Source organism: Ursus maritimus, unplaced genomic scaffold, assembly GCF_017311325.1.
Source record: "Ursus maritimus isolate PB19 unplaced genomic scaffold, ASM1731132v1 scaffold_23, whole genome shotgun sequence".
NCBI lineage: Eukaryota > Metazoa > Chordata > Mammalia > Carnivora > Ursidae > Ursus > Ursus maritimus.
The window spans coordinates 5,989,851-6,000,130 of NW_024424786.1; the positions used below are offsets into that span (position 1 = coordinate 5,989,851).

The window sequence follows — 10,280 nt, forward strand, 5'->3', positions numbered from 1 at the left end:
CTCATAGGAGAGGCAGGTCCATTGTTATTCTCATCCCTGGTACAGAAAAGCAGAAGAATGCACTGTGACAGGAAAGAGGAAACACACATTAGACTTTTGATAAACACTTTTAACAGCCACGCGTAGGCTACCATGACAGATCAGAATTCTGAGGCGTGGTGGAGGTAAATCTGAGGGGTCTAAAGCCCTGGATTAAGAATTATAAAGAGTCCCAGGCATGGAACAAGTCTGTACCCATCCACCAACTCTTTCCCTCAGGTCTTCACTAACTGCAGAGGTAGCACACTGAAAGCTGGAAACAGGGCAGAAGAGCTGAAAGAGATCTCCCTTGAAGTATGTGGGCCTCCCTGAAGTATAAGGTAGTCACCCTCCAGAGGGCTGGGCAAGTGAGCGGGGAGAAATCCACCTGAGGCACTCCAAGCTTTTAGCTACCAGGGGCTGGAGATGGGTGAGGAGAGCTGAGAAAAAAGCCCTCCAAAGCATTCTAGGCCTTTATGAAAGACAGGTGCCCGCCAGAGGCTGGGCTAAGGGCAGCAAGGCAAAGATCTCCCAGGAGACACAGAAACCCAAGAACAAAGAAAGTAGAGAACAAAGGGACTTCCCAGCAACCCAAAAAAAGAAAAACAAGCAAACAAACAAAAAAAGCTAGCAGCTAGGCTGCAAAACAAATCTCTAGAATCAAGTCAGTGTTCAGATCCCAAATCCCTCTAAAGAAAAGTCATCACAGCCACCCAAAGTACTTCAACCCACTAGTGAACTGAATCAAATTAAAGTTGCAACAAAGCACAGACCCATTTTACTTATACATCAGACTTTCTCAGTTTAGTGGCCTGACAGAATAAGGTACACTTAAGTGCTAATATATAATTGAAGATTATGAGACAAAGAAAACGTGACCCAGGGCGCCTGGGTGGCTCAGTGGGTTAAGTGTCTGCCTTCGGCTCAAGTCATGAGCCCCACGTAGGGCTCTCTGCTCAGGGGGGAGCCTGCTCCTCCCTCTCCCTCGGCCTGAGGCTCCCCCTGCTTGTGCTCTGTCAAATAAATCAAATAAATAAATAAAATCTTAAAAAGAAAGAAAATGTGACCCCTGGTCAAAGAAATAAGCAGATACAGCAATGGCCCAAATGTTGGAATTATCAAACAGGAACTTAGAATGAAATTACTAATTAGGATGAAAGCACTAAATGATTTAAGCAGAAAAAATGAAGGAGGGGGGTGGCAGTTTCAGCTGAATGCAACAAACCAGAAAAAAGAATCAAACAGAAATACTAGAAAAATAAATCAGAAACGAAGAATTAGATGGACTGAACAGCATTAGAAAAGACTGGTAAACTTGAAGACAAATCAATAGGAAACATACAAACTATGACAGAAAAAAAGGAGAAAGATAAATTGGCATGCCTGTGGGACAATTTCAAATGGTCTAACATGCTGGCTAATGAACAAAATTTTTAAAAATTAAGCCTAATTTTACTCTGGATTTTTAGTGAAACTTTTTTCTTTTTTTTGGTTGGAATGTTTTCTGATAAAAATTAATAATAAGTGGGGTACTTGGGTGGCTCAGTTGGTTAAGCAGTCTGCCTTCAGCTCAGGTCATGATCTCGGGGTCCTCTGATCGAGCCCCACATTGGGCTCCCCACTCAGCAGGGAGTCTGCTTCTCCTTCGCCCCCTCTCGCCCTCCCCCTCTCATGCTCACTCTTTCTCTCAAATAAATCAATTAAAAAACCTTCAAAAAATTAATAAGCGAAATCACCAAACTCAATTAGCAAAAATAAAAAATATTCTCAAAAAAATTCTAAAATCTACATCTATCAACAAGAACTTTCTATAATTAAACAATAGATTTCCAAGGAGGAAAAACACTAGTATATTCAATTACTATGTGTGATAGGAAAAAAAAAAAAGGCAGTGACGTGATAAACAGTGACGTGATAAAAATGATTTAGTTGTGGGGAGGGGATACTATTTTTAATGGTATAGTCAGGAAAAAGATGAAATTGGAGTAATAACCTGGACATAAGAGGTGAGTCACAGGAAAAGCCAAGAGCCTTCCTAAACTTCACAAGTTTAAAGATGGATAAGCCTAGCCAGCTCCCACATTCTTTAACCTCCATACCACACTTTATAATTATGCTTTGCCCAAGTACTACAAGCAATTAATAAAGGGCTTGATTCTCCCTGATAGTCATTATACTACCTTCAGCTCTTAGGAGCAACATTCTAAACATAAAGATTCACAACAGGGCATTCACCAAGAATGCATTCTATATCTGCACATATGTATCACTGTTTGGGAGGGGGACAAGGAAGGGGGAATACAGTTACATCAAGAGATTGCTGTTGAAAAGACATTTTACTGACAAAGCAGTTTTCAATCTAACTCGAAATCCCAACAGTAGTACTGCTTTGTGAAGATAATTACTGAACTCTGAACTACTTTATTGTCCATTCATCTCACGTGAATCATTAAATATACTCTGACATTACCCCAATTCCTACATGACAAATAAGAGTAAGCTTTTGTGCTAAATGTTATGTATATGCCTCCATTTCCAACATAGCTTAAGATAGAAAAACATAAAACTGAGTTACAACTGAGAACCCCCAAAAAGGGAATAATGAAAAACTGACATGAATTATTTCTGGAATTTTCCCCCAAAGCTCCATAATTTCTATGGCTAACAAAATCTTGTTTTTAAATGACACCAACTGCATTAAATTGGTAGTTTTACAGAACAGTGATAACAAAGAAGAGAAAATGATGTAGTAGCAAGACTTGAGGCTCAAATATCAGACCTCTTAGTAACTGCATAATCTCAAGCAAGCTACTTAATCTCCCTTTGTCTCAGTTTCTTCCTCTGTAAAAGATCATATCTGTGTTGTCAGGCTTAAATAAAATAATATATATAATAACTAGTTTACAACAGACATCTAATAATACATACATGTATTACATCTTTCCAATTATGGTAACAACCATCAGTATATTCATACCACTAAAAAAAGGCAGCTTATCGGGGAGCCTGAGTGGTGCAGTCAGTTGAGTGTCTGACTGGTTTCAGCTCAAGTTGTGATCTCAGGGTCATGAGATTGAGCACGCCTGCCCCCCACCCCCCACCCCTCCCTACACTAGGCTCCCTGCTCACCATGGAGTCCACTCGAGATTCTCTCTCCCTCTGCCCCTCCCACTTATGCTCACTCGCTCTCTAGAATAAATAAATCAATCTTGGGGCACCTGGATAGCTCAGTCAATTAAGCATCTGCCTTCGGCTCAGGTCATGATCCTGGGGTCCTGAGCTGGAGCCCTACATCGTGCTCCCTGCTCAGTGGGGAGTGTGCTTCTCCCTCCTCCTCTACCCCTCCTCACTGCTTGTGCTCTCTTTCACACTGTCTCTCTCAAATAAATAAATCTTAAAAAAAAAAAAAAAAAAAGGCAGCTTATCACCAATAATCACATGGGAAGATATTCAATATCATTCTTTAAGGAAATGCAAACCAAAACCACAATGAGATACCACTTCATATCTACTCGAATGACTAAAATTTTAAAAATGGAAAGTAAGTGTTGATAAGGATGTGGAAAAATTGAAACCCTCATACTTTGTTGATGGCAATGTAAGATGGTGCAGCCACTTTGGAAAACACTTTGGTGTCTCCTCAATAAATTAAACATAGAATTTCCATATGACCCAGCAATTCCACTCCTAGATATATACACCCAAAAGAATTAAAACAGAGTAACTGTACACTAATGCTCACAGCAGTACTCACAATAGCTAAAAGGTAGCAGCAGCCCAACTGTCCATCAAAAAACGGATATACAAAATGTGGTGTTTCACTGACTCTCAAAAGCATTATGCCAAGTGAAAGAAGTCAGACTCAAAGGTTGGAGCGCCTGGTTGGCTCAATCAGAAGAGCATGTGATTCTTGATCTTGGGGGTGTGTGTTCAAGCCCCACGTTGAGTGTATATTACTAACAAAACAAAACAAAACAAAACCACCTTAAAAAAAAAAACTGGGGGAGGAATGACTTCCTGAGTTGCAGATGAACATTTGTTTAAAAAAAAAAAGGATGAATATAACATATGATGCCAATTTACAGGACATTCTGGGAAGGCAAAACTACAGGAATAAAAAAAAAATCAGTTGTCTGCTAATGAATTATCGAGCCCTACATCGGAAACCGGGGATGTACTGTATGGTGACTAACATAATATAATAAAAAATCATTAAAAAAAAATCAGTTGTCTGGAGAGTAAGTGAAAGAGACTGATTACAAAGGAGAATAAGGATACTTTTTGGAGTGACAGAAATATTTTGTATCATAATTGTGGTGGTGGCAATAAAAGCTGTCACAATCTTCAACTTCTACAGCTGATACCTAAAACAAATGAATTTTACTATAAGTAAATTGTATCTCAATAAATCTGATTTTTTAAAAAAACTCTAAATAGTTACAGGGTCATGTCATACATTTCAATACAGGCAGAATTCCAGTCTGACAGATGTCATTATGAGATCCAGGCTATTACATTCCCTGGAGCCAAAGACCACCTTTTCCAAACTCAGCACTGTAGTCTAAAAGATATATACTAAACTAAACTAAAAAGAGAGGTCAGAACAGTAATAAATTATGTTATGAACACATATAAAGGGATTTAATAAATCAACTTGGTTATGGATACTCACAGCACTATGGTTTTGTTTATAAATATAACTGGGTCTCTTTCAGAGCTTATCTTGGGTAAAATACATGCTTCGCATAATTCCCTAACCTGCAAATAAAACATCTGAAAAAATGTTTTCCGGTTTCCTAATTAGACAGGTGTTTTTTCTGTGTATATCACTCCAACATCCACATTCTTTTCCCACCTCACCAGAAGGCAAAGTACCTGCATTGATTTCCCTCTATTGTCTCCTCTCATTTTCCCTACCCTTTTATCTTGAAAGAGGCTTTTGTCTTTGTTTTTCCCTTTCATTCCACAGAACTTAGTTTTTTTTTTTTTTAAGTAGGCTCCACACCCAAAATGGGGCTCAAACTCACAACCCCAAAATCAAGAGTCACATGCTCTGACAACTTAGCCAGACCCCATAACAGAACTTTAATACTTGATGTCTCCCTGCCTCCACTGATACTTTCTTGAAGATAAACTACCAATTTCTGTTTTTATAGGAAAATATTTTTTAAATAGCCTATTTCAATTATGATTTCCCATACTGCAAATTTTTTTAACCAATATTCTTAACACTGCCTATTCCTTTTTCTTCTCACAGTCAAATTACTTACCAAACCCCTACTCATTTCACAACAGGAACTCACAATTACTTGGCTGCTTGTTTAGAGTCACCAACTTCTCCTTCAGTTCTCTTAACCATGTTTTCCATGCTACTCAAGCCACAAGTTCACAGCCTATGCTAAGATTTCCTGAATCACCAATGTAAAAGTTCTGACCACTGGCCTCTAAGTTCTTTATTGCAGAGGTCTGATTCTTACCTTACTTCACCTCTGCCCTGTCCTTATTTTTTTCAAACAGAATTCACAAATCCTTCCTTAAACCTGTATTTTATTTTCTCTTATCTAAGTTTTTCCCCAAGTTGTTCCCTGTGCATTGAAATAACTCTGTCCCTGAAACCTCATCACCTTCTTCCTACAGTAACAGTTTAAGATCTAAACTCTTTGCGGCGCCTGGGTGGCTCAGTCGTTAAGTGTATGCCTTCGGCTCAGGTCATGATCCCAGCATTATGTCAAGCCCCACATTGGGCTCCCTGTTCAGTGGGGAGTCTGCTTCTCCCTCTGAGCAGGGAGCTCAGTTCTCCCTCTGCCTGCTACTCCCCCTACTTGTGCTCTCCTTCTCTCTGTCAAATAAATACAATCTTTAAAATGAATGAATGAATGAATGAATAAATAAATAAATAAATAAATAAAATAATAAACTCTTTACTCAAGGGTTGTCTGGCTGGCACAGTGGGTACAGCATGCAGTTCTTGATCTCGCCATGTTGAGTGTAAAGATTAAAAAAAAAGAGAGAGACATAGCTGCTAAACCAATAATAATTGCTTTCAAATCTATTAAAATCAAGAGTGTTTAAAAATCCCATACACAGTCAGCCAGCGTGGCACAGGGAAGCAAAACAAGGGGCTTGACCCCAACATACTGGGGTTCAAAACCTAGTTCTGCCGTTCACTAACTGTAATCATGATTCAGCTGCTTAATCTTCCTGAGCCTAAAATTCATCATCTTTAAGTGAGGACAGTAAGCTTATTTTTTTTTAAATCCCACTCTCAGGATACCTGGGTGGCTCACTGGGTAAGCGTCTGCCTTCAGCTCAGGTCATGATCCTAGGGTCCTGGGATGTTGTCCTGCATGGGGAGCCTGCTTCTCCCTCTGTCTGCCACTCCCCCTGCTTGTGCTCACGCGCTGGCACACGTGTGCTCTATCTGACAAATAAATAAAATCTTTAAAGAAATAAAATAAAAATGAAAAATCCTACTCACTTTTGTACCCAAATAGCTAAATTAAAAATCTTAGGAAACCCATAAAATAGTTTAAAATTGCACAAATCTTTTCAGCTGCCTAAAACGTCAATGTGCACTCTCCCATTGTGTTTTGAATCCATCAGTTGTAAATAATGGACTGCAGACAAAAAGATGGATACGACATATACATAAATGCACAAAACATCAAAACTCTGACTCCAGCAGGGAACAGGGAAAACAAATTTTCTTCTAGTCTCACTTTAAGCCTGTGAACAACCTGAAAGATATCCTATAGCAATATCATTCCCAAGTATAACCATAATCCCAATAAAAAAAGATTCATGTATGAATACCATCAAAATGATAAATTATAAATTACTGGTAATACATTTCTTATAGGAGTTGCTTTTGTTTTTCAAGCAGGAATCCAAGATAGAAAAGCAGAGTTTTCATACTGTGTATCTGCATTGTTCAATATGGTAGCTACTAACTACAAGCAGCTATTGAGTGCTTGAAACGTGCCCAGTCCAAAGTGAGATGTGTAAGATAGACACCAGATTTCAAAGATGTACCAAAAACAAAAACAAAAAAAAAGGTAAAATATCTTACATAAGTGGCTCTCATTTAGTATTTCTACTGGACAGCATTAACTTAGATATAAACTCCTAAATTAAAAAATGGGTACCAGAGTAAGCAGCTTGCTTAATATATCTCACTGCTTGGTAGTATCACAGCAAGGTCTGGAAACTGATCACTTTTTTTTTTTTTAATTTTATTTATTCATTTGAGAGAGAGACAGCACAAGTGGAGGGGAGGGGCAGAGGGAGAGGAAGCAGCAGCTTTCCTGCTGAGCAGGGAGCCCATAGGGTTTGATCCTGGGATCATGACCTGAGCGAAAGGCAGACACTTAACCTTAACCAACTGAGCCACCCAGGCACCCCAGAACCTGATCACCCTATCCCACCCTCATTAACAGAAGAAATTCATCCTTTAAGACTCAATTTGAGCATCATCTTCCTTATATGCACTCATTCCCCTTCTCTAGCCCATGTGATCACATTCTTTTTAGTACTATGAATTTACTGCTGCCCTTATAACCATACTGTCATAATCTGTGTGTATCATTTTTTCTATCCCTCAAACCACTGCAGTGCCAGGCATCCTTGCAGGCCCTCTGAAAACAAAATCTTTCAGAGAGTTAATTTTTAGCCGTACTCAGATACAACAAATCAAATCATGTACTATGTAAATGCAGAGTACTAAAACTAATTCACCTTTATCATGTACCTGCCTTAATTTATTCTTGAAACATGGGAAATATAATAAAATGGATAATTTTTATTATCAAAGTAAGTAACAAAAGCATTAAAAAAAAGTGCTTTGCACTGCTGCTCTGAAAAGTTTGGTCTGATGCTCTGATAACTCTGAACTCTTGGGAAATTCAACACCCTCTTTAGGTGTTAAGTTCACTTATTGAATGTGCTTACAAGTGCAAAAACATTCTGCTAGATTAAAGAAAGATTCCTGGACATGGAACTGATGCAACAATCTTCAACAGAAAATTTTAGAACCATTCATGACAGAAGGGAGAAACAAAGAATCAGATGCTTAATACACAGCTAATTACTTAAAGTTAGTTTCTAACTCCTAAATACAAGCACATCAACTTTCATGTTCCATGAAACAGAAAAAGTTGTGAAACCTATGGATGAAAACATTAAAATACATTGCTTGCCAAGAAAAACTGCAAGCAACATGCACGCAAAACAGATTTTCATAAGAAAAGAAATGCTTCAGAATATTCAGGTTAAATTACTTGTAGAAATATCTCAATATATATATATATATGCTTGGTAGCTATCTAAAGTCACTTTTGAATTAAGTTTAACAGTAATATCTATTCTCAGTCATAATGCTTTTCAGTACTCAAAAATGGTCTTACTATTAAACTAGCGATTATCTTCAACTGAATAGACCTCAACTAGGTCTAATTTGCCACGGTGAACAAGAGCACTAACACCAAGTATGGCACAATGCTAAAAGGAATCTCCTGTGGGGACTTAATCACAAGCCAAGGAGGCAGAGGTACAAAGTCTCTTCTGGAATCAGTGTTCCCGGACCTCCAGACTTCCCCTTTATGTCTTCACAGCTCTTCTAACAGCTTTCCTTTTTCTACATCTCTTCTAAGCTGTGGCTTTGATACTCCAATATATTAAACAATTTTCCCAGCTCAGCTTTTCCGACACCCACCGGAAAAGATTTTAGGGTACCTCTTTAATAGGTAATCTTGTTCAAAGACGAAGACCTCCTTCCTTACTCTCAATTCAACACCCACTGTTCAAAATAAAACTATAATTACAACCCCAACTTCTATCAGGCTAATTAACAGAAGGGAAGAAGGCTCTCTCTTCTACGTTCTTTATCCCCAGACTTTCCTCCTCAGTTTTTTTTTCCCCATTTCCCTCCTCAATCCCTGCTCCCCCCGAAAAAATTTCCACAGCTAGAGAATCTCCTTTTTAAAGCCAAACCATTTAGTGAGGAAAATAAGTATGTGATTTTTTTCTTCAATTATGTATTGTTCCTCCGTCACTCAGGAAGAGTTAAGCAAATATTTTTAATCTGACCGCACTCCCGGAAAGATGATGCGCTAAACACACACTTAAATAATACTGTTTTCCCGAGGCAAGTGGATTCGCGGCAAAAAGGCAAACGGGGAGAAGTGAGAAGAAAAAAATCATTATCCCAAAAGCTGGAGATGGGACAAGGAGGTGAAGCGGGGGGCACAGCTGAGAAGTGCAACACACTTCGCCAGAATCTAACAACTCAACAAGAGAATAGGACCGGTCACAGTGACTCCGGCCCCGTACTGAAGGACAGGGGTGGGGGTGGGGGTCTCCCCTCCTCCTTGGGACAAAACTAACTCCCAGGCACACCACCTCCCAGCCCCCGCCAAGAGGGGCCTAAAGGGGGCCCCGGCCCCTCGCACCTTAGGCGGGGCTGTCAAAAACGGTCTGGGTGGAAGCAAGGCCCGGGGGAGGTGAGCCGGACTGGGGCAACGCCAAGAGTACTAGATGGGGGGTCAAAGGCGGGCACCCGCGGACTGGGGGCCGCGGCAAGGGACCCTCCCGTCCTGGGCTCCCCAGGGTCCCTTGCTGCCCTTGGACAGCAGGGTCCCAGGTATCTGCCCCCGCCACACCGACCACTCCTCACCTCACGCTGCCCGAGCCTCTGCCTCCACCACAACCCAAGCCGCCGCAGCAGCCACGGTCCGAGCCATTTCCCTCCCGGCCGCCTCAGCCGCCGCCAAGAGTCTCGGCGGACTCCGCGGCCAGCCAAGCACCGGACGTCACTTCCGACCAGGGAAGCACCGCCTTCCGAGCCCAGGCTTCTAGCGGATTGGCTTGTACAGACGGCCTACCTGAGTAGTGGGCGGGGCTTGGGCGCGTCCCGCGAGGCTAGAGCTCGGGTAGTGGGGGGCCTGGTTGCCGCTTCCCCTGGGAAATGCCGAGTTGGCTCAAGACGTTTCTGTAGCACCAGACCAGGGGTTGGGGGTGAACCTTCGGGGACCCCAGCCGGTCTCTTCGGCCCGGCGTCCGCCAACCGCCGAAGTACTCTATTGTTCCCGTGCCCTCTCCAGGGACTCGGCAGTCTCCTCCAGCCTGGCTGTGTTTCCCAAATTCGTGGTTTTGGCCCCAGGCCGCGGCGAGGTTAGTTTGTGACTGGAAAACTGAAAGGAACAGGCAAGATATAAAATCATGCACTCCAAGCAGCATTTACCGACTGCTCACGGTGGATCAGGTGC

General features: G+C 41.2%; 1 protein-coding gene across 1 annotated transcript in view; it reads right to left on the bottom strand.

The window, feature by feature from the left end:
• Positions 1-9,817, bottom strand: part of PIK3C2A (phosphatidylinositol-4-phosphate 3-kinase catalytic subunit type 2 alpha) — a 101,102-nt gene extending 91,285 nt beyond the window's left edge. Inside the window, exon 1 of the mRNA XM_040638860.1 lies at positions 9,689-9,817. The gene's annotated coding sequence lies outside the window, so the exon portion shown is untranslated. The remainder of the gene's footprint in view (positions 1-9,688) is intronic.
• Between the last annotated feature and the right edge of the window lie 463 nt (positions 9,818-10,280).